Consider the following 25,411-nt stretch of genomic DNA (forward strand, 5'->3'; position numbering starts at 1 on the left):
ACCCAAAGTAAAAAGGCTAGTAAAAATGAGAGGTAGAAACTGAATTAACTTCATAGCCAGAGTCTTTTCTGCTATACTATAGTGTTTTAAAGCCTAGAGCAATACCTGACATATAGTAGGAACTTAGTAATATGCATGCCAATGGATTAAAATGGATTCCTAATATATTTTGCTAATATGAGAATCCAATCTCTAAAATTTTGGTTCTTTCCATGCTATCCTCATTTCATGCTTAATTTTATTTTTTAAATATTTTACTTCCCAAGTACTTGTAAAATAATTTTAGTATTTTTTTAAAAAGTTTTGAGCTCTAAATTCTATCCATCCTCTTTTTTCTTCCCCTCCCTGAGATAATAAGTAATGTTATATAGGTTATAGATTTGCAATCATGTAAAACACATTAGTCATTTTGTGAAAGAACATTTGAATCAAAAAGAAAGAAAAAAAGAGAGATACACACACATTCACACAAACACATAGATGGAGGGGATAGGGAGAAGTGAGAGAGGGAGTATAAGATTTTCTTTCTCTGTTTTTGCTCTTCTTGGTTAGGTAGAAGCACCGTATTTGTGCTATAAGAAGAATTTGGTAGGACTTTGCCTATTTCCTATTAGTTTATATAATATTGGGATAAAATTTTCTTTAAATGTTTGGAAGAATTAACTTGTGAATCCATCTGGTCCTGGGAATATTTTCTTAGGGAGTTCATCAATGGCTTGTTCAATTTCATTTTCTAACATGGGGTTATTTAAGCTTATTTCCTCTTCTGTTAATCTAAGCAATTTATATTTTAAAAAATCCATCTATTTTGCTCAGATTGTCAGATTTATTGGCATATAATTGTCAATTCTCATTCTAAAGAAGCAAAAGAGTCAGACTTTTTTCCACAACTTCAATATTTTTAGAAATTTTATTTTTGTAGGTGCATCAAAAATAATGTTAACATAAAAATACTTTGTGTATAACTTGGTTTGTTCATAAAATTAACATACTAACTAACTAAATTAACATAAAACTAACATACTAACATATATAAAATTTAAAACTGTATCATATTATTCCAAAAGTAGGTTATCCTAAAATAGAAGCTATATCCCAAAATGAAAGGGTATTCAGAGAATGCAGGAACAAGTGCTATTTTTCTACTCTGAAAGAGAGGCAAATTTTATACATACACATATACATACATACATAAATATGTAGGCTCACATTTTAAAATAATGTATGATTACTATATAAAATTGAAAAATTTATAGATTTTTTGGGGAAAATCTTTTTAAGCAGATATTTTTGAAGTGAGAAGCCTTATTAGCCATTATTTTGAAATTCAAATTTCTGGACATGTTATTATAGCTTTTTATCCCTCTACTCCAAGAAAAATCCTTTCATAATAAGAATAAATATTGCTTTACATCAAAGGTTTTGGTTATCAGAGAGAAAGACACACATATACATATATATGTATGTATATATGTATATGTGAATGGTAGCTTTAATGGGAAAAACATGTTTGACATATACCACCCAACAATAATGGCAGAGTTGATTACATTATTGGTTTCTTAAAGACTGTGTCTATAGAATGCAAACTTGGCATTATCAAATTAGAAAGGCCATATTTTTAAATTTTAATAACTTTTCACTGATTTCATTTGATTTCTTCCACTATAATTACCTTGTCCTTTTAGAGAACCACCCCATATGTGAAAAAATCATATTTTTCAAGAAAAAAGAGGAAAAATTAGGATAATTAATTGAAACATCAAAAACATGTGAAAACCTTTGCAATGTACCATACTTATTAAGCTCATACCTCTAAAAAGGTGTGAGGAATGAGAGGAGAGGGGGCACTTTTCTCAAATCTTTTTTTTCAAGCTGTGCTTGTTCTTTATAATTTTGCAGTTTTATAAAGTGGTGATTTCTTTTTTATATCATAATTTCTAACAGTATCCCTTTCATTACCTCTTCAAGAAAACTATTCCATATAATAAATAGTATTTTTAAGACAGAAAAAAGAAAAATAAAAGAAAATCAACATAATTGATCAATACATTTAAGTCCAACTATTTTGCAATACTTGTGGACCTCTCAAAAGGAGTAGGGTGGAAGTATTTTTTGAGCCATTCCTTTTCTATATACTTTTGAAATATTTACTTTTAACTTTTAGTTTTATGTGTGATTGTTTTCATTGATATACTCATCATATATATATACACATATATATGTATATATATATATATAGTTTTCTTGTCTCCACTTAATTCACTCACTCTGAATCAGATTATGCAGATCTTTACATTTTCCCTGTAATCATCACATTCATCATTTCTAATAGCACAGCAATATTTTATTAGATTAACTCACCATAATTTGTTTATCCATTTCTCAATAAAAAGACCTTGAATTGGTTTCCAGTTCCATGCTATCACAAAAGATGCTGCTATAAATATTTTGGTGTATATGACAAGTTTCTTCTTATCAATGTCCTCCCTGAGGTAGAAGTATAGTAATGGAATCTCTGGGTGAAAGGACGTTGGCATTTTAGTAACTTTATTTCTGTCATTTCAAATTGCTTTCCAAAATGGTTTTCTTCATTTATATTTCCACCAACAGTGTAGGAGTGTACCTATTTTCTCATGATCCCTCTAACATTGACTATTGTCATATTTTGTCATCTTTGCCAATTTGCATAGTATGAAGCAAAACTTCACAGATGTTCTGATTTGCATTTCTTTTATTGTTAGTGATTTGGGAGTTTTTCATATGGCTATTAATAGTTGGCAATTCTTTTCCAAAATTTGCTCATAATTTTTAAAAACTTATCTATACATATGTGTGTATGTATATAGTTTATATTTCTTGGGTACCAAATCCTTAGAGTTTTTTCACCCAAATTTTATCCTATCTCTATTCTTTGTTAGATTAAGATTACAGCTTTTACCCTTAGATGTGAAAAGCATATGATCTGCTTCTTTTCTATTTTTTTCTAATAAAATGATATTTAATATTAACATGATATATTCGCATAGAACATATTGTGAAATATAAGGTATTGCTCTAAGCCTAATCTCCACTATACAACCTTCCAATTTCCCTAACACATTTTAGCATATATGTAATTCTTTCTAATAATTTGTTTTTTTAAAAACAATTTATTTAACACTAGATTATTGAGTTTCATTGTTTTATAGTTTCAGGTGCTGTTTTCCCTTTCTCCCACCTATTTTCATTATTTTCTTGGATAGTAGAGATATTTTCTTTTTCTTTCCAAATGGATTTTGCTATATTTTATCATTATATAAAATATTCCTTTATTAATCTTTCACTTGATTAAGATAGATCAAGTGGATCCTTCTATCTTCTCATTTCCTCTTTTACATGATTTCTTTTTATGTTACATAACCAAACACAAAACATTAATTCATCTGTAATTGGAATGTTGTGGAATTTATTTCATAATATTTTAGGCCTGTTTATCATCACTTGCATTTGCCTTATGCTTTCACACTTTTTTTCCTTGTATACTTTTAGAAACAGATCTTTTAATGGTCTCTCTCGTTATTTTTGTTCCTTTACCAAGTTCATAGGTTCCTCTCTCCTTTTAGGTTTTTTGTTTTTTGTTTTGTTTTTTTTTTTACTACTTTTCTTTTGGGGATATTTAATTTTGTTTTTTTTTTCTCCCTTTTCTTGTTTGCCTTTTAGGTATAGAGTATATTCAGAGAAGAGTAGTACCTCTGGTGTGAGGGCTGCCAAGCCCTTTTCTGTTCTGCTTTCTACCTTTTATGTCCACCTAACTCTCAATTGTTACTCCAAGAAGATGTAGCATCTAAAGTGACTACATCCTGGGAAACTGCTTTGGCAGATGGGCTAAACCAGATTGAAGGTTTCAAACCCTTTGGTGATTTGGGGAGTATATACCCCAAGCAGGTGAAGATTTCATTTAGTGGAATGGGTAGATGAGAACAATTTGCCATGGAGGCAGCTATAATGGTCACCAAGGAACATTTAGAACTTGATTAGACATTAAAGACATCAAAGTCATCCACTGCGTCTCAAGCTATCGCCAGTCATTTTCATTCTGTCTGGCCACTAATGTGATGACTCTGAAAGAAAGAATGAGACTAATAAAATTGTACAATGGTGTCTCATTAAATGCAATTTACACATGGATTAAAAGACATCACTTATGGCATTTTTACCTATCTGAAAGTCCTTTGGTGACAAGCAAGTGACAAAGCAGTATGCATGAATATACTAGGAGCTGAAGTCACAACGCTGCCCACAAGTGACCCAAGCCATAGGGTTGTCTTATCATTAGAAACAATAGCAGAATTTAAAAGCTCTTGGGGTGTCTGACCATCCTTCTAAAATTGTACTGTTGATCTCCTGATATAAGAAAGGGGCTAGAAAAGATGCCCTAAAAATTGTCTGCTACCTAACCTTGGTCTGATTACTGTGGTGGGCAGGGATCTCAGCCTTCGGTCAAAATACAAAAGTACAAAATTTCTGCAAAGATGATTCTACTCCACATCAGTTACGTGGAATATATGCATATTTATAGACAACATAACATCCAGTAGATCTGAAAGACAAACAGTTCTTGTTGCGAGAGAACTCAGCAGGTATCACATCCAAATAGCAGCCCTGAGTGAAATAAGACGACAAATTTAGACCAGTTTGCAGAAGTTATCTGGATACATTTTTTTTATGAAGTGGCCACAGTAAAGGGGAGAGAGTATGAAGCTGGTGGAGGTTTTGTAATCAAAACTAATCTAGTCAAGAAACCTCTATGACTATACAAAGGAGTAAACAACAGGCTCATGACATGTGATTGCCACTTGCAGTAAAATGACAAGTCATCATCATCAGTGTCCCATGGGACAAGGGATCACCATGATGAACTTTTATGAAGTCAAATAAGATTTTATGAAGACATGGAGGTCTTTATCACCAAAAGAAGCCAAACATAATTCTGGATGACTTTAATGTTAGAATAGGGCAGAGAGTCCTTGGAAGAAATGAAGTTGGAAACAACAATAGTTTAATGGACTTTTAAGTACTGAAGACATATGCATCTCATGACCTTTTCATCACCAATACTATTTTTCATTTACCTAAACACAGTAAAACTTTATGAATACAATCTGAGTGTAATGTTCTGTTTCTCTCAATTGTAATCATTCTCTGAGGGCAGATTTCTTGGATAGCTTCTGGAGGCAGTCTTCCTTTCAATTCAGTTTCATCACCCTAAAATGCAGCCAGGTGTTAAAGTCCTATACTGTCTCTTTTCCAAATCTTATCTCCAGATCCTTTATTTTTCTCCTACAAGCCTTGTCTCCTTCACTTGAGGCTCGGCTAGCTTTCTTAGAGGCCTTTCTCTCTCTTTGGTTCCCGAGAGCTCTTGTCCGAGTGTCTCCAGCCAGCACGAAGGTCAAAGTGGGAATGAAATCTTGACTCCTCCTCCCTGAATCCTGGCTCCTTATATCCTCCCAGAGAATGGGCTTGTGGATACTCCCTGGGCCTGTGGGAGCTCCTTAAAAGTATGCTCTCTTAAAGGTGTGAACTCCGAACTAGAGAATTGTTAAGTAACATGCTAAATTAGATCCATTATTATATCCATTCCAGTGACTTAGCACCTTGTAAGAATCCTAACACTGAGGAAGGCAATGTGTGGTACAGATTGCTGGATTGATCATAGACTTGTCTTCTCCAAGCCAAATATTCACTTTCAACAAAAGTGGTAACCCCAATGCAAAATGACTACCAGAAGAATGAAAGGCTTGTGTAAGATCCCCTCATGAATTATTTGTGTATATAGGGTTTGATTCACATGTGAGGTGGTTGACTGCCAATCTCAAATATTAGAGCAGGGGGTAACATTCCCAAAGTTTCAGTGAAGTTTTTTGATAACTGATTATAAGAATTTTTGTCATCACATAATATTAGATGCTGAATCATTATGGTTGTTAACAGACTTTAAAGTTCCATGTATTGTCTTGGAATCATGTTGGAATATCTGCAATTTTTTTCTTTTCTTAAAAATGGTAAATCTAATCATGTTCTCTATTACATAAATAGATGCAAAATACATGTAAAGTAATTGCTAAATGATACTAGGGTAGGAAAAAGGCACTAGCAACTTTAGGGATCAAGAAAAGAAATATTTTAAAGTTTGTAGCAAACTAAGAATTTTAAGGGGTGAATACAGGAAGATATTTCAAAGGGGAGGGGGAAGACAGCAGTGCAAATGAACTTAAAATAGGAGATGAAACATTATAGGTGCAGAACTGCAATTGTATAGTAGTAGTGGTGGTGGTGGTGATAGTAGTAGTGGTGGTGGTGGTAATGGTGATAGTTGTACTAAAAAGCTAAAGTAGTAGTAATAATTATAGTAGAAGTGGTAGCAGTAGTGATAGTAGTAGTAGTGGTAGTAGTGGTAGTAATGTGGTAACAGTGGTAGTAGTAAAATCCTAGCAATTATAGTAATAATGGTACTGGTGGTGGTAGTGTTGGCAGTAATGTACTTGTAATAGTAATAGTGGTAGCAGTAATAGTAGTAATGGTGGTGGTATTGTTAATGAAAACAGAAATAGTGATAGTAATAATAATAATAGCAACAACAATGATAGCAGATAACATTTGTAAAAGATTTGCAAAACAATTTATATATATCATAAGAAGATTGAAAAGGTAGGAGGGGGCAGATTGTATAGCCTTTTTTTTTTGAAGAATGAATTAAAGATGAAATAATATTTTTATCACATTCAAATTGTTTGCAAAAAAATACCTTTATAGTAACCAAAATAGTTTCAATAGTATAATGCATTATAATATAATACAATAAATTATAATATATTATAATTATATAATTAATATAATCTGTGCTTGAATAGCAATTTTAAAAATCCTGCATATTTTGGGATGTAAAAGAATAATTTCTGGTAACTAATTTTTCAGTTAATTTGATCAATGTATCTAGTCAAGCAGATAAAATTTTTTTTAAAGCTACTTTTTAAAGTTAATTGATACACAAACAATGCAACAATTCAAATAATTGGTCATACCAGTCAGTGAATATAACAGCTTTTCAGCAGAAGTCACGTTTTTCTGTGTGTAGCTATTCACTATCCATCTACAATGCAAAAACAACTAACAAAAGTGGATTGTCTCAGATTTTAACTCAGCAGAAAGTTTCCATTATAAATCCATTTCTCTTTCTTTACATGGTTCTAATTAAGGAATGGCATCATCCTTTACTTTTCAGTTTATGTTTGATATTTTAGGCCTTTTTAATGAGTGTGGGAAAGAGCAAGAAGACCAGTCAGCTTGGACTCTGAAGATTGATAAGGTAGGTGGAGGCTATAATAGGTTTTAAATGACATAAAAATTTACATTTCATCCTAGAAGAAATAGGAATCTCTTGGAATTTAATTAACTGTGGGGCAACATAGTCAGATCTATGTTTTTGTTAAATCTCTTCAGCAATATGAAAAGAACATATTGGAGTGGAGAGAAATTCAAGGCAGAAAGACCAGTTAGGAGGTTGTTTCACTGGTCCATTAGATAAGTGATGAACTAGGCTTGTGGTTGTGTGAATGGAAGAAAGAAACATATGTAAGAGATATGGAGGTAGAAATAATAAGTTTGTTGACTGAGTGAATATGTAGGATGAAAGACAAGAATCAAGAATTACAGTAAAGCTGTTAGGATGGTAGCACCCTTGAAAGAAAGAACAAAGTTCTAAAGAGGAATATGTTTTTTAGGGAAAGATAATATAATATAATTTTCAATGAAAACATTACCAGTCCATGCTTATCCTTTGTGAATCATTCTATCTTATCCAAAATGAAAAAGGGACAGGTGTCTTGTTTGTTGGTACTTCCCACAAGATAATCTTGGAAGAAGGGGAAAGGCAGAGTTCCAATGTTACCCATGCAGCTGTTACTTCAAATTCTAATTCTTGAGGTCCTAGTTAGGTTATAACTATCTGTTGCAGAGTATGGGATGTGGAGAATCTTTCATAATACTAAGAAAGGCAGAAGGAGGAAGGCTGATAATAAGTGAAAGTTAGTTGTGGGTAGGACAAATCCATCAATGATTAGAGCGCATTCATCTAGTGGACTAGAGGAAAGTATTCAGTAATGCATAGAGGAGCCAACTGGAGTGAAATTCCTCTTTTGTCTTCTAGAACAGCTAGTACAGAAGCCACAGATCATTCACCATGTGTTTAGACAGATGAAGAAACTATGGTTATTTCTACTGCTACTCAAGAGACTAGGAAAATGTAGTCAGAGCAAATGGTACTAATAACAGGATTAAAGGTTACTCTCAGGTTACCCAGTATCTAGCACACACATCAAATACCTAATAAATGTATTTTTTTTTGATTTTTTTTTAAATAAATTGAATTTATTGAATTGAAAGTCAGGTAATGGAAAATGTTTGCAACAAAATTTTCATTTCTAAGATATATAAGAATTGATTTAAATATGTAAGATTAAAAGCCATATTCCCATTTCTAGGGGAAGTTTTTAAAGGAAAACATCTAAGCCAACAAAGTCAATAAAAATGCTCTAAATCACTAATACTAGAGAAATGAAAGTTAAACTTACTTTAATGTTCTATCTCAAATTATCAGTTGGACAAAGATGATGAAGAGGAAAATGAAAAACACTAGAAGACCTGTGGGAAAATAGGTACATTGGTACATTTTTAATGGAGTCATGGATTGGTATAATTATTATGGAAGACAATTTGTAATTATTCCCATCCTTAGATCCAGCTACATCACTACTAAGACTATATCCCAAAGAAATAAAAAAAAAGATAAAGTACTGAGGAACAAAATTACTTATAGACATGCTTTTCATGCTAGGTAAAAACTAGAAACTAATATGGGATGATGAAACAAATAGTGTTATATGAATATGATTGAACATCATTATGCTATAAAAATGGCAAAATGGACAATTTCAGAGGACACTTGAAAGACCTTTTGAACTGATATAGAGCAAAGTGAGCTGAATCAGGAAAACAAAATGTAATAATAACATTGTTGACAAAAAATACCTTGGAATTCTTTAGAACTCTGATCAACACATTGATAAGCAATGAGTTCAAAAGAATGAAAATGAAGTGCTTAATTCTCCTCTTGAAAGAGGTGATAGATTTAAAATATTAAAAGATACATCTTATATATGGCTAATATGGGGTTTTTAGATCAGAGTATGTAGCTATAATATTGATTTAAGAAAACTTAGAGAGAGGGACTTTGGGATATATTCATTAAAGAAAGGTCCTTTTATTTTAAAAATAAAAATAATTATAAGCCATTTAAAAATAGTAGTGGGGGGGGAGTTGGGAGAGGACTGCAGTCTTCATTTAAATAACTAATTTATTTTAAATATTTTAATTCTTCATATAAATAAAAATACAATTCATTAAACTTTGGGGTATTTTCTCAATTTTTATAGCAATGAAAAACATGAAAATAGAAGAAAGCATTATTAATATAAAATAAAGTTTTGTCAATACCCTTCAATACACCTCCTTCTTGACTCCCTATGTTCTTTTGGTTTCCATGGTAATACTCTATTCTTCTTCTCTAACTATAGTTTCCTTTTTTTTTTTTTTTAAACTGGATTTAGTTGTAACTAACTGCCAGAAGATGATGTTGTGAACTTTAAAAAGTTGGAAGATTTGAACTTACCATCAGCAATAGAAGTATTTTCCTTGGAATAGTAGTGCATGAAAGCAGCATCTAGATAGGGAGGTGAGCAACCTACAAACTAAGCATGCATTGATGCTCTGAGTCTATCAAACAGCCACAACCAGGTTGCCAGCTTCTCATGGACTTAAAGGGATTCATGAACCTTCCATAATGGGACAATAGGACTTCCAGTAACCAGACATTGTGAATTACCACCTTGCCACATATAGTCTCTAAGCTTGATCCCAGTTTCCCAATGAGCTCTTTGTGAAATTGTGATAAAGTCTACCTCAGACTTTTGGGGGATTATTTCTACAAAAACTTCCCTTTGTTATACTTGCTTAGTAAATATGTCTTTTTTAAAAGCTTATTAATTCTGGCCAATTTATAGTCAAGAAAGCCTATATCATATAAAGGCTTCTGTGCAGTGCTACTCAAAAACAAATTAAAAAAAGGAAAAATTCCATAATCTATCAAACAGCCTTAGAAAACCAGAAGGAGGAATAGCAATTGCTCTCTAGCAACCCAACTTGCAAATTGGAGTCAGGAAAGGGGGATGTCAAGATAAAATTTAAATTCAGTATCTTATAAAACAATCAAGATTCATGCTTTCTCTTTTAATCTATATTCAGTAATAATAGGAAACAATATTTCTAAAATAAATTGTACTTGCCAGTTTCTTTCAGTATTCTCTATAGTAGTATTTTTATAATCTCTATAGGATTTCATCACGAAACATGTAAGACAAATTTTATAGATTTCTCATAGATTTGTATAATATTGATCAATTCAGACTTTTCTGTTCAAAGGTCTTCAGTGATTTTTCATTGGCAACTGACCAAAATAAGAATTCTTTAGTCTGGCATTTGAGATCCTCCACCATCAGACTTCATCTTATCTTTGCAATCTTATGTTGTCTTTCTCTCCTTCAAATATTTTATATTCTAGTTAAATATGACTATATATTCCTTGATTTCATGTTGGCCTTCAAATCTCTTTATTTACAGAAGCCTTCCTCCATGATTCCTTAAATTATCTCTAGTTAAAAGTTATTCATTCTTCCTCAAAATGCTTCTTACCTTAGTAATACACTTAAAATCATATATATGCATTTTTATTCATAGCGATATATAGACACATGATATCCACATATTAAACTGACATAAATACCCAGAGTAATAAGGCAAATGATTTGCAATATTTTCAATGTTGGAGGGATAGGAGATCCATTGCTGTATTGGGCACTTAATCATATTCTAACTTGAATTATTTATAAACATGACAACTTCCATTTACAAAAAGTTTTATGCCCATTATCTCATTTGATCCTTATGATTGTACATATGTTATAATGCCCATTTTACAGATGAGGAAATTGCAGAGAAGCTAAGTGATTTGCCCATAGTCAAAAATAATTAAATGTTGGAAGTAAGATTTCATTCCCCAGATCATTCAAACCCCCAAATTCTATTTGCTATACCATATTTTCTCTTTTTCATGCTATATATACATTTACACATATCTCTATATCTAAATTTTTTACCATGTTATCAAATCCTTGAGGGAAGGTTCTGTGTCATATCATTTTTAAACTTTGCATCCATTCCCCAAGCCTGATAGAATGCCTTGAATAGAGTAACTTATAGATAATACTTTTTAATTGACTTGAATATGTGGATTTGTTTTCCATAATGTCAAAAAACTCATTTTCAGAAAAAAAAGAGATAAAAAGGTTGGTAACAGTCAGCCCATACCCATTTTCTATGCAGAATTTTCTTTCATTTTTACACAATCCTTAACAATAGGTTCTATTTATTATGTTACATTGCTTTTGTCATGATTGCCATAAATAGCTTAAAACTCATTTGGTCTGGATTAAAGTCAACTTCTCTACCTTTCATAATTTACTTATTTCTTAGTTTTAAAATAACCAGTTTCTTTTTAAAAAAAGTTTTATGGCTTTTTAAATATCAGACATTTTCTTATATGTTACTACTCATATTGAATTCTCCTATTTATCTGTCTATTTAAATGTCTGACAATATCACTACTTCTCACTGCATATATCACAATCCACACCTATAGTTTTCTGCTCTTCTACCCAAAAGGAAAATGTATTTTATCATTCAGTTCCTAAGATTGGTCATTGAATTTAATATGAGTTTGGCTTCTTTGCTTTTTGAGGGGAATCAGCATTAAGTGATTCACCGAAGGTCACATGGCTAGTAAATGTCTGAGACTATATTTGAATTTAGAGTTGCCCCAGAGTTTGTTGCTTCTTAATGTTATTTTAATTTTTTTTTATTTATTGTTGTAACTTTCATCGGTTTATTTCTTTCCTGTGCTACAGAAGATGGATGAACCTGATGCAGGTAGGAAGCAAGAGGAATCATAGCTTGTTTATTTTAAAGGCCTGGACGTCAAGTTGCAGGTTCTTGGTGCAATCTTACATTGAAATTCACCCAAGTATCTGGAAGAGAAATTTTACATTACATTATATACATTACATGAACACTTAAAACATTTAAACATCAAAGACTGTGCTGCTTGTGTTATTTAATGAATGTAATAGTAATGCCTTCTCATTTATATTTCTGCCTTTGAATTTTGGATAAAAGAAGTTACAATAGTTTTACTTTTTTTGGTCTTAAAAATAATAAGAGTTAAGCTCTATCCAAGGCTCCTTCAGACTACTAGTCTCTCAGCTTTGAAATTCTATCAATTTATAAGTTGGCTGGTAATAATATGAATATTGTTACTATTAATCTTATCATAGTTTTCCACGTGGCTGCTTCCCTGGGCTTCCAGGAGACATAATAGAATCATCCTGAGTCTAAGTCCAATACTACTTAGTTGCCCCTTCAATGGTACCTTATGTTTATAAAGCTATCCGGTTCATAAAAGACTTTCATAAATATCATCTCATTTTGCTCTTACACAAGTTGTGTCTTTATTAACTTTTTTTTTTACTTGTAAGTGGAAAATCTTTTTGTGTAACAGTGGGTCTGGAGTTAGGAAGAAATGAGTTTAAATATGGATACTTACCAGCTGTAATGTAGGGTTCGCTTTCTGGAGGTCCTCAGGATGGGCTTTAATCTCAGCAGGATAGTCACCATGAGGATGGTCAGGAATAGAATCTAAAGTCTTTATTGTCTCCTTCACAGTCTGTTCATGCTAACTGACTGACCCTATCCTCAGTTCTTTCAGCCCTTAAATACTCTATTATAATTACATCATTACAGCATACTGAGTATGTGTGAACTAGAGAACCATTATATCACCATACTAAATACTAAGTACATGTGAACTAGAGAACCATCATTTTATTAATCACACTGAGTTAACGCTTTGTTGTGAAATATCCTTATTTAGGATACTTCTCCAGAGTTTCATCGCTATACATTTCCTGCTTTTTTGTTTGTTTGTTTGTTTTTGTTTTGTAGAACACAGGTGGTCACCCCCTCCCTGACTTTTCAGGAAGAGAGGTGAAAACAACAAAAAAGAGGTGATCACACGCTCCCTGATTTCTCATGGAGGTGAGAATATCAAACTAGATATAGTTAAGTTTCCTTTGGACTAAAGGATCTTACTTGAAATAGGTATACATAAATCCATCAGCATGGGAGGTATCACACAAGCATATAGTAATATAACATAGGCTACTAGTGATGTACCAAACAATATGAATCAACATGAGGAATTATACATGTCCATAAGTCCTAGAAGAAGGATATATAAATAAAAATCACATATATATTTACTTCAGCAGCTAAGAAATAGTTCAAAACAAATCTATTGTCCATTACTTCATCTGTCAAAGAATCCAATGATTCCTTCAGATTTTGAAATACTGCAGTAGTGTCATCAATAATTTTTGATGTTCACTGTCATGCTTTTTCAGTGGCACACATAGTCAGATATGGAGCCATCTGATGTTTCTTGGGTCTTTGACTTTGTTTCAAGGGTCTTCTCTTTTTCTGTCTTTTTCCAATGGACAAAGATAAAATGGCTTGTTGGCACCCATCTGATTCCTTCTTCATCTGTAGAGATACAAGCAAACCCTCTCCCCCAAGCAGTTAACCTATCTGTTCCCTTCCTTTCACCACTTTCTGAATCTCTCCACATCTTGGCGATTATCTAAAGTGGAGCTGATTGCACTGGATACTGCCCTTCTGGTGGGTTATAAAACTTGTCTGTTGGAGCCAGTGCATCTTTGTCAAAAATCAAAAAAGCAATAGTATAAAGAGCTAAATTTAGAAGTTCTCTAGGGTTACCTGTGGCTCCCCCTTTCTTTTGTTTTTGAAGGAGCATCTTGATGTCTCTTTCTCTTCTCTACTATGACTTGTCCTTGAGGATTAAAAGGTATGCCAGTGGTATGTAAAATCTTCTATTGTGCACAAAAGTGTGCAAAATGTTTAGAAGTATATGCAGGTCCATTGTCTTTTTATTGCTTGTGGCATACCCATAATTGCAAAAGCTTATATAAGGAATTCAGTGACCACTTTGCTGTCTCTTTTGCTTCTGGTATTGCAGAAATGAATCCTGAAAAGGTGTCTACCATAACATGGATAAAAGACAGACAATCAAAAGATTTATAATGGGTCACATTTATTTGCCAAATTTCATTGGGTCTCAAACCATGAGGGTTCTTTCCTGAAGGGAGTGTAGGAGCATGGAAAGGAAGGCAAGCTGTACTATGCTCCTAGATTCCTCTTTTGTTATCCCAAATTGTAAACATAAAACTCTAGCAATCTGATGATATTTAGAATGAGATTCTTGGGCTGCCTAAAATAAAGGAGTATTGTCTAACATGGTTAGAAGGCTATCTGCCTTTGAATTTCCATAAAAAACAGGACCTGGAAGTCCATTATGAGAATGGACATGCAAGATAGAAATCTTAGCTGGATGCTTTATCACTTGCTTTTGAAGTTCCTTAAAGAGCATATATATATATATATATATATATATATATATATATATATATATATATATATATATATATATATATATATATATATATATATATATATATATATATATATATATATATATATATATATATATATATATATATATATATATATATATATATATATATATATATATATATATATATATATATATATATATATATATATATATTAGAGGCTACAGATTTTATTTGGGCTGTGGCAATTCCTTGTAATACACCTGCTGAATAAGCTGAATCACATATATTTACATCTGGATAATAAGAACTAGCATGATTGCATACAATTCATTCTGCTGAGTAGACTAAAAAGAAGTTCTGAATGCTCTCTTTATAGTTAAGTCATGAGAGTATATAAAACAATGGTTATGTTTGGATGCATCTGTAAAGATATTTGGTCCTTTAAGAAAAACCTTAGAAACCTTTTCTTCAAAAATCCATTGCCAATTATGTAATATCTGGGTTATCTTTAATGGAGACCCATATGTAAAATTTGGAGTTGTGGCCAATAAAAATTGCTACTCTGGTATAGTTTCACAGCGCACATTAATTTGTGCATTAGTATGAAATGTGTATATTTTGTTAGGTCTTATCCGAGATAATTGTACTGATCACTTAATGGCCTTTAATAAAATTCTAAGCACAAGCACTGGGTAAGGAGTAAGGCTTTGTTTTGGTTGTGTTGGGATGTTCACTCACTATCACACTGTCTCCTTGATGAAAAACTGATGTGGGTTCCCCTTTTGTAGGAAAACTGATATTTCCAAGGGTTTTTGAGTGACTTTTTCAACCACATTGGATAAAGCCAGTTCAAAGCTTCTTGAGAGCTTCTTTTGTAAGCTGGCATGATGAGTTTAAAGCAGTCTCCCCTTAAAATGTCATATGGTTGCAATTGATAGGTAGTCAAGGCTGACACTGGATGCATCCATTGGATATCTCCTATCAATTTATGAAAGTCATTTAAGGTATTTAGCTTCTCTGTTCTTAAGGAAACATTTTTGTACTATAAGCACCTTAGGGTATACTTCATATCCTAAATACTGAAAAGGAGAATGTCTTTGAATTTTTTTCTGGAGCTATATACAATTTCTTGCTCCTTAATGTTTCTAGGGTCTTTTATAGACATGCTTCTAACATTTGTTCCTCAGGTGCACATCCAAATTTATCATCCATGTAATGTAATAACATTACTTTGTTAATGATTTTCTTATTGGAGTAAGAACAGCAGCAACATATATTTGACACATATTAGGGCTATTTTTCATTTTCTGTGGCAAAACTGTTCATTCATATCTTTTATAAGGCTCAGATAAGTTAACATTGAAAAGGCAAATCTTTTCATATCTTCCTTATCTAGAGGGATAGAATAGAAACAATCTTTAATGTCTATAATTAAAAGAGGCCATTCTCTAGGCAATTGATTAGGAGACATTTCCATCTGTTCATTTACTTTTCTTAAATCAGTCAACATTCTCCATTTTCCAGATTTCTTTTTACAATAAATTCAGGGGAATTTCAATGACTTAGAGAAGGTTCTGAGTGTCCTTGATCAAGTTGCTATTGTACTATATCTAATAAGGCCTGCATTTTTCACTTAAGGGCCATTTTTCCACCCACAACAATGTATCAGTTTTCCATTGAATGGGAACACATGAGAGTGCAGGCAGGTCTTCAATAGCAGCCTTGCCTAAAAAGGTAAAGTACTCATTTGTAATCCTAACTGTTGTAAATATCTTTTCCCCATAGATTGATGGGGATTTTTCTACTACAAAAGGAGCAAAAACTCCTGTTTCACCTTCAAATATCCATCTCAGGCTGAAAAGGAACAGATTTCACCTCTCCAGGGGATATCTTAGTAGCCCCAGCTGCATACAACTCTATTTTCCCCAATTGTAATCCCTTTCCCTCCTCAGGTTGCTTCTTGGCTGATTGATCATGCCTGAGTACTGAATTTCTAAAGACTCTCTGGGTGTAAGATTGGTTGCCATCATATCCCAAGTGTTTTTTTGCCTGGTGCCCTGGAGTCGAGCCCTGCTTCCCATTTCCCTGAGTCAATCTACATTCTGATGCCCAATGGAAACATTTGTTGCATTTTGGACATGAGGTTTGTGTGTTGTTCGCTCACCCTGTCTTCTATGCCAACATTTATCTTTTAGATGCCTTACTTTACCACATTGAAAGTATTGATGAGTATCTCTTGAAGCCCCTTGCCAAAAGGGACCCTGTCTTCCCATGTTCATCATAGCCTGGGTATAAAAGGTATTGTGCCCACTATGGCAAGCATCTTATGATCTCCTCTAAAGGAGCATCCTTGTGTAGTCCTAGTATAATTATTCTACAAACCTCGTTAGCATTTTCTCTAACAAGTTGTCTTATCATAATTTTTGTTGCTGCATTTTCACCAATAGTTCATATGACAGGGGTCTGCAGACTTCCCACGAAATTAGCAAAGGGTTCATTGGATCTTGTGCTATTTTCGTGATGGCTTCCCCTCTATTTTGTCTTCCTGGGAGGGTGCCCCATGCTTTGATAGCAACAGAAGCAATTTGATTATATGCTGCATATAGACCTAAAACTACTAGTTGATCAAAGATGACTGGTATATTAACTCCAGTTGCCTATTTCATTGGGCTTGTATTCTACAGAGTTCACTATACTCAGAAAGCCACAACAAGTTTTGTCCAGGTTCTAAACCTGTCTTTGCTATAGATTTCCAATCACTAGGAGTTAAAATTTCATAAGCCAAATCCTCTAATACCATCTTAACATAAGATGATGTAAATCCATAAAGAGTGCAAGCCTTTTTCAGATCTTTGATAATTTCCAGATTAAAAGGAGTGTACCTTCCTTTTTCTTGACCTGAATAGTCCAACTCTTCAATCACAGGGTATGCTTCTATTTTCAAATAAGATTTATCCTGTCCTTCCTCTTTAGCTTTAACTAGTGCCTTTTGTAATTGTGTCATAGAGATTGGATAAAGCTGTTGTATGAATGATGCTGGTAGTGTCACTGCCCCTCTCACTCCTCCTCTTCCCTCTACCCACAAAGATGAAATTGAGGGGGGAAGGTGATGAGATGGGGAATGCCCTAAGGACTCATACTGAGAAGTACTATACTCCTTAATTTCATCAGCACTGTACTTAACTCCTTTCTTGTCCAATTCTTGATGATTTTTAGCTGCTTTTTCAATACCATCCCCCTCCTGCTCTTTCTTGTTTTTCCTTATTTTAAAACTTGTGGGATTCCTTAAAGCCAATTGTATTATGTTTTATATATAGAATGTTTTTTCAGCAATTGAATCAGGACCATTATCAGTGTAATATTCAATTAGTTGCTCTCCCACTAGTTTCCACTTATCTGGCTCTAATTTTTCTTCCTTACAGAATCAAGGCAATGGGCACTCCAATATTTTTAAGACTCCAATGATCTTATCACAAGTTACCAACAAATATTGCTTCTTTATTAACCTAACTATGCTTGATACATACTTCCCTTGGGGTGGAGAAGGCTCTTTTCTTAGTATTTGCCCCATTTCAGCTGAAAAATGAAAGTGACTAGTTTACTCACCGTATTTCCTGGTCATAGGAACTTCTCCATTGAGCTTAGGATTGCATCAGTTGAACTGCTGAGTGTAGGTTCTTACATCCTGAATCTCAAAATGTAGTGTGCTTCTTTCAGTGCCCCACATTTAGGGCACCAATATGTAATGTCCAGGCTAGCTTTCTGGAGGTCTTCCAGATCGGGTTTTGGTCTCATCAGGATAGTCACCACAAAAATGGTCAGGAATAGAGTCTAAAGTCTTTATTGTCTCCTTCACAGTCTATCTCCCTCACAGTCCCTCACAGTCTGTTAACTCTGACTGACTGACCCTGTTCCCAGTTCTTTCAGCTGTTAAATACCCTTAAATACAATGACATCATTACAGCATATTGAGTATGAGTAAACACAGCTTTACAAAAGATACAGAATCTGCCCAACCAGCCAGTTCTTGCATTGACTCTCTATAAAGGCAGAGGGCATAATTCAAAGAATGAAGGCATTTTTATGAGAGACTGATATAATAGTGTCTGAGTACTTTGCTTTCTGATGGTTGTAATGTAGGGAGAAAATTTGGAGAATCTAGATGGATGGATAGTTAATGTGTCTAGAGAACATCACCATACTAAATACTAAGTATATGTGAACTAGAGAACCATTATCTCCTCAATCACACTGAGTTAACTCCTTGTTGTAAGTATCCTTGTTTCAAGTATACTTCTCCAGAGTTCTGGCCCTCTACATATAGCTATGTATTATAGGGCAAGTCTACTTAACTGCTATCTGCCTCAGTTTCTTCAGTTATAAAATATGGATAATAAAACCACCTGTCTCTCATGATTGCTGTGAGAATGTAATAAAATGATATTTGAAAAGCACTTAACACAGTGCTTGGTACATAATAACCACTTAATAAATGCTTGTTTTGTTTTCTTCCTTCCATGATGCACAGTCATCAATGTACATTTTTTCCTCTTCTTAGGATTCATTTGGAAAAGGAATGTCTGGCAAAAAGACACTTACTGATTCTAATTCAATAAATACTAATAAGAAAATTCATAAATAAAACTTTCTTCAGAATAGTTTTTTTTTTTTAAGAAATTATTTTTAATAGTATAAGGAATAGGTGACAAGATATGCAAATGTTCATCTTATCCTAGGATTTAAAGTTGAGGGGAACCTTAGAAAGTATCATGTGGTCAAACCTCTTCATTCTATAGATGAGGAAACTCAAGCTGAGAGCTGGAATAGCCCTAGGTCATTCAGATAGTCAGTGGCAGAGCATTGATTCAAGCCCAGGTTCACTAATTTCAGAGTGGGCACTTTTCCCATCATTCCCTGCTTACCAATGATAAAGCAGAGAAAGGGAAAATTGTCTGAATTGCCTCTTATGATAAAATAAAAAGATAAGAGAACTCATCTGAAAATGCATGCAATATTTTACATCTATAGCATCCTGCCAACTGTCTATTTAAAAAACAAATAGAACAAATCTATTTTCTCTCTATTCTATCCCTAGCCCATTGAAAAAAAAAATAGAAAAGAAAACCACATTTCTTATAACAAAGAGATATAACCAAGCAAAACAAATTCTCCCAATGGTCCTGTGATCATTGTTTTCAAAGCTTTCAGAGTTGTTTGTTTTTTAGTGTTGTTTTTGTATATATCGTACTTCAGGTTATCTGACACTTTGAGACCTCATTTTGGGCTTTTGTTAGCAAAGATACTGGTTTGCTATTTCCTTCTTATTTTATTTTACAGTTAAGGAACTGAAGCAAGCAGGGTTAAGTGACTTGACTAAGGTCACATAGCTAATGTAAGTCTCAAGTTGAATTCAAAAAGCTGAGTCTTTGTGATTCCAAGCTCAGTTCTCTATCCAGTGCACTATTTAGCTGCTCGTTTTACAAATGAGGAAACAGGTTTAAATAATTTACCCCAGATCACACAGCTAATAAGAATCTGATGTGGGATTTGAATTCACAAAGAGAGATGTTCCTGATTCCAAGCCTTGTGCTCTATTTACTGTACAATCCAACTGCTCTTTCATAGCTTATCAGTTTATAAAAGTCCACCAAATTTTCTGTATGTCTACTACTGCACCCTTTATTTTCCTTTACAGAAAAAGGTGATACGTAAGAAATTATGAAGGCCCACATTCAAATCTTGCATCTCATCTTAGTGGTGTTTCTATAAACAAGCCAGCCAGTATTTAGTTTCTTCATCTATAAAATGAGGGTAAATCTGTCAAATAATTATGGTATGCTTATTTTATTAAAGGTGTTGTGAGGCCCAAATAAAACAAAGCATGCAAAGCATTTTTACAAACTTTCAAACACTATGTAAATGTCAATTGTTATAAAATGGATGTTTTTTCTAGTAGGGAGGTTAGTGTTCTACAGTTGTAAGCCTACCTAGAAAATCCATGTACAGCTTGCTATTTTTGCTACAGGTTTAAAACCTCCTCATCTCTACATCCTGCAAGATTCAGCCTCTCTGTAATATAGATGAGACAAGATAGATACCTATCCACTGATGAATTTTAAAAATACAGTAGTTGCTTCATTCTTTTTTTTTTTCATACAAACTACAAATATCACATAATTTTACTGGGATGTACTCCAGTTTGTAGCTTATGTGTTCTTACAATCAACTGGATATTTTTGAAAAAGAGACAGTGCCAAACTCCACATTCTCATTTTAGGCTGCAAATTAAGAGGAAATAACTATAAACAGAGTGCTTGATTCATAAAAATAAACAACACATACACACTTGTGCTGCAGATGTTTTACCCTGAAGTGTGCCCTGAATTATTTCCAGCTAAATAAAAAGAGCAGAAGCACATGGCTATATAGTAAAATAGAGTGTGGATTACACTGGAATGCTCTCTATGTATAAATAAGATGAGAGACTTGCTAAGTGTCCTATAATCACAAACACCAAAATATATCGAGATCACTATTTTTGACTATCAACCAGTCACTGGTAACCTCCAGAAAACTGACTGAAGAGATGATTTTCAGTGGTACAATGGGCTATTACCTCCATCAGAGCCCAAGGCAGAATAGCAAAATAGATGAAGTTTGCCATTGTTGACCTCCCACCTCCCTTTCTGCACCTTTTCTTACTAGGAGGTGACCCCACTTTCCTGCCTCTCAGGAGTCTAATTCTGCCCTCTGACTACCAAAATTCTTGCACTATAGCAACTCACTTGAATCTGTCTTCCTCAGAAATATGTCCCATATTACATCCTACAAAATTAGGTATCTATTCCCCAGTCCAAAATCCTACTCCCTAAATCCCTAAATCATTGCTGAGTTTAGCTACTGAGAAGAGATTTTGGTGAATTATTGACAGTGAAACATTAATGACTGATTGATATAAATCTGCCAGTGGATACTTACAGATTCTAAGAAGAAGTTTTTTTAAGTCAATGAATTCTAATTATTGAAATAGAAAATGAAAGGTTTTATTATTGTGCATAAGGCAGGCTTTCATCAGAACAGAAACCTGTACTTGAGGGCTCCTCAATTCAGGATGTGTGTGTGTGTGTGTGTAATATACATTATACATAGATCAATAGATAGATTGATAGACCGATCTTTCCCACAACTAGTCTATAGAATTCAGCATATGATAGGGAATAAAGGACTATCAGAAGTTCCTGATAGTTGGGTATCAGCCAATATCCTACTTAAAATTGGTTCTATTTTTCTGAAACATTCAGAGACCCTGTTTCACATGCTGAATTTGTTTAAAATTTATTCTCTACCTACTTACAGAATGACTAGAGTCAGGCAGCTTACACATTAAAGCACAGTGAGAGAGAAGCGATTTAAAGACGAAACAGAAGTGAGACCATCTGAAAGAAGCATAAGGAATAGGTGCTTTCAGAAGTTGGTGCTGAATATTTGGGCAATAAATTTAGTTCTAAGTTTTCTGGAAGCCCAGGCAAAAATAGTTGTTTCATTAGTTTTCATTTTTGACAATAAAATCTCCCCCCATCCTCATCAGTTGCCCTCTTTTTTACTTATATATACCTCTGGCCTCCCACCAATTCATATGTATAGATAAATTCTTTCCTGGAACTAAATGTGAGCAGGAATTTATCACATGAATCCTTCTATAACAGGATACTAAGGGGGTAATGAGGGCAATACTTTGCAACACAGCTTTACAAAAGATACAGAATCTGTCCAACCAGACAGTTATTGCATTGACTCTCTATAAAAGCAGAGGGCATAATATTAAATCATAATTCAAAGAATGAAGACATTTTTGTGAGAGACTTATATAATGGGATCTGAGTATTTTGCTTTCTGATGGTTGTAATGTAGGGAGAAAACTTGGAAAATCTAGATAGGTGGATTGTTAATGTGTCCATTAGACTGTCTCTATCAAATATCAGATTCTTAAATGAGTTTTGGAAAACCTCTGGATCTTGTTCAATTCAAAATCATATCCTTTAATAAGCATCTGGAGTGCAGATTGTGCGTTTGTCTGTATATGTGTGTGTATATATATATGTCTGTGCTTGTGCAATATACACACACACAGACACTTGCTTAAAGTGAGAGTCATTAATTTTATCATCTCAATTCTACATCTATAACTTCCCTCTGCTACAACCCATTGCCTTCTTAAAAGTCCCTGTGCTTATTGTTCTAATCAAAACTTTTGGCTTTTGGAATAGAAAGGAAAACTATGAGCAAAGAATAATTTTAATTGTTGTTAAAGAGTAACATATTTTAGAATAAAGACTATAGAAAAGAATTATAATTTCTGCCTTGAACTAGCCAACATTCTAATAATTCCTGTCTTAATACTAGAAAAGATCCTAAAAATAAAGATATCTCTCTCTCCCAAACCCTTTTTTAAGGATTGTATGATATTATCCAGTACTAAAAACAAAAGTGTGTAATTGGTACGTCCTATAAGGATATTTAGGGGACTTGAGGCTGTGGGATGTCCTTTTTTGAGGAAAATATGAGAATTTATATTTGATAACAGATAGAGTCTTGGTTTCCTGTCAGTTGGTCAGGATTCTTAGAATTAGTCTAACTATTCAAGTAGAATTTTAAGTCATCTTTTACTCATACATATCTTATTGAAGATATGGATTTATAGGAAGGATAAATTTTGTTGGATTCTAGAGAAGATGATAGTTGATTGGCTTACCAGTCTTTGACATGCCAAGAAACCACCATCTGTGGGATGCTCACCTCATAGGTCTTTGGCAGCAACACTGGATGGTTCTTGCTTATAGAATATGGGTTTGAGTGGAGCTTTGGGGTTTGCGGTTCAGAGAGACAAACTTTCAATCCTTTCCTTTCAACTCTGACAGTGATTTGGATTATTGCAATCTTTGAACTGGAAGGCAGACTTGAGTCACTCCTGGGAGTTTTGAAAAAAAGACCTTCATGGTCTTTGAGGAGAGAGAATAAGAAGAAGGAATGTGGATTTGAAACCCCCAGTCCCACCAACTTCTTAATAAACTGAGCTTTAAAGCATTGGAGGTAAAGGGAAAATAACACAGAAAATAAACTGAAAAGTGAAAATGGAGGAAGAGTAGGACTGTGTGTGGCAAAGAAAGTAGAGACTGAAGTAGGCTATTGAAGAAAAGAGGAAAGAAGTAAAAAAAAAGGCATGTATTAAATATGTACTATGGGCTAAGAATTATGCTAATCTCAATTTATAATATCTCAATTGATCCTTGCAACAATTGTAGGATGTAGGTGATATAATTATATCCAATTTACAATTGAAGAAACTGAGTTAGAAGTTTAATGATTTATCCAGGGTCTTTTTGACTACAGCTCCAGGTGCTCTACCCATTACACCACCTAGCTGGCTGTGTAGGAACAATTAAGACTGGTCTGTAAACTACAGATTATATTTATGTTTTCAAATACTGAGGGAAATTTCAAAAGAAAAGCTTTATTATTTCTCTAATTATCTCTCCCCATGCCTTCTTTCCACTTTCCATCTGCAGCCTAGCCTACTTTCAACTCCATGGAATAAGATGCCCCTCCCAGAAAAGCTGATCACTTCTAATCTTATTATCATGTGCAGCTAACTCAAGGCTTGGATACATCCTCCCTCAGCTTCCTCTTTCCTCCAATCAGAGGGTCAGAAGGTAAAGTAATGATTTTCTTCCAAAGCTTTTCTTTATAGAAAATAGAAATTGGACTTCCAGATCTCTCTACTCTATTTGTGGCCCAGCCTGGATTCATTTGTATAATAAGATGCTCCCACTCCCACTGGTTTCTAGTTTCCTTTTGTGTTGTTCCCTCCCATTAGATTGTAAACCATAGAACTGCAATGTGTCATAAAGACTATGAACCTCTGGAAAAGGATAATGTTTTAATCTCTTCAAATGACTAATGAACTTTTCCAAGACTTGCTGAGCATAGTAAATACTTAACTGGTGGTACAGAATAAGGATATTGTTCTACCGTAGTTTCAGTTAATCAACCAGCAGAGTCAACTTAGGTATTAAAGAATTTTCTTTCTTTCTTCACTTCTCTCCCTCCATTGACAATTGTATGACAGAAACTGAGTCAGTAGCAGTATACAAACACTCCCATCCAAGAGCAGAAGACATGGCAAAAAAAAACACCCTGAGAACAACACCCTCTAAATATAGAAAGATATCTGTGTGATGGAAGCAGCATCAATGAATGTGATCTTTCCATAATAAAGAAGACTTGGCTATATTTTCTAATAAATTTTGGAGCCATACAAAGGCACTTCATAAGCATCTACAAAGAGGGAAAAAGACTTCCAGTGACCAGGAGATGTGTTTTCCCTATCCCATATGTATCCTTTACAGATATGCGCCTCACTACCTTTGTACTTTAAATTTGAACTTGTTTTTCCCAGGGACTTTTTGTGTACAAAGCAAGTATGTGTCACTAGATTGAGAAAGATGTTTTGTGTCAACTTTTCTTATTATATTTTTATTAGTAAATACATTTTCTAAAGACTAATTGAGACTAGTGTCTGATAATTAATTGGAGCAACCAGTGGGAAGGAGATGGGGTAACATCTAGGTAACAATATAATAGGTGCTAGGTAACAATAACAATAGCTAGCATTTATATAAGATTTTAAGGTTTGTAAAGTGCTTTGCATATATCATCCCCTATCATCCTTAAAAGAACTCTTTTGGGGTAGGTGCTATTATTTCTCCCATTTT

The 25,411-nt window shown here is 33.7% G+C and overlaps 1 long non-coding RNA gene across 1 annotated transcript in view; it reads left to right on the forward strand.

Moving 5' to 3' along the window:
• The window catches only part of LOC141541224 (uncharacterized), a 37,398-nt gene extending 12,196 nt beyond the window's left edge, over nucleotides 1–25,202 (forward strand). Inside the window, exons 3-4 of the long non-coding RNA XR_012481697.1 lie at nucleotides 24,206–24,349; nucleotides 24,766–25,202. This is a non-coding gene — a long non-coding RNA (uncharacterized LOC141541224). The remainder of the gene's footprint in view (nucleotides 1–24,205; nucleotides 24,350–24,765) is intronic.
• The last annotated feature ends 209 nt before the right edge of the window (nucleotides 25,203–25,411 follow it).

The sequence above is a fragment of the Sminthopsis crassicaudata genome, chromosome 4 (assembly GCF_048593235.1).
Source record: "Sminthopsis crassicaudata isolate SCR6 chromosome 4, ASM4859323v1, whole genome shotgun sequence".
In the NCBI taxonomy this organism is placed as follows: domain Eukaryota; kingdom Metazoa; phylum Chordata; class Mammalia; order Dasyuromorphia; family Dasyuridae; genus Sminthopsis; species Sminthopsis crassicaudata.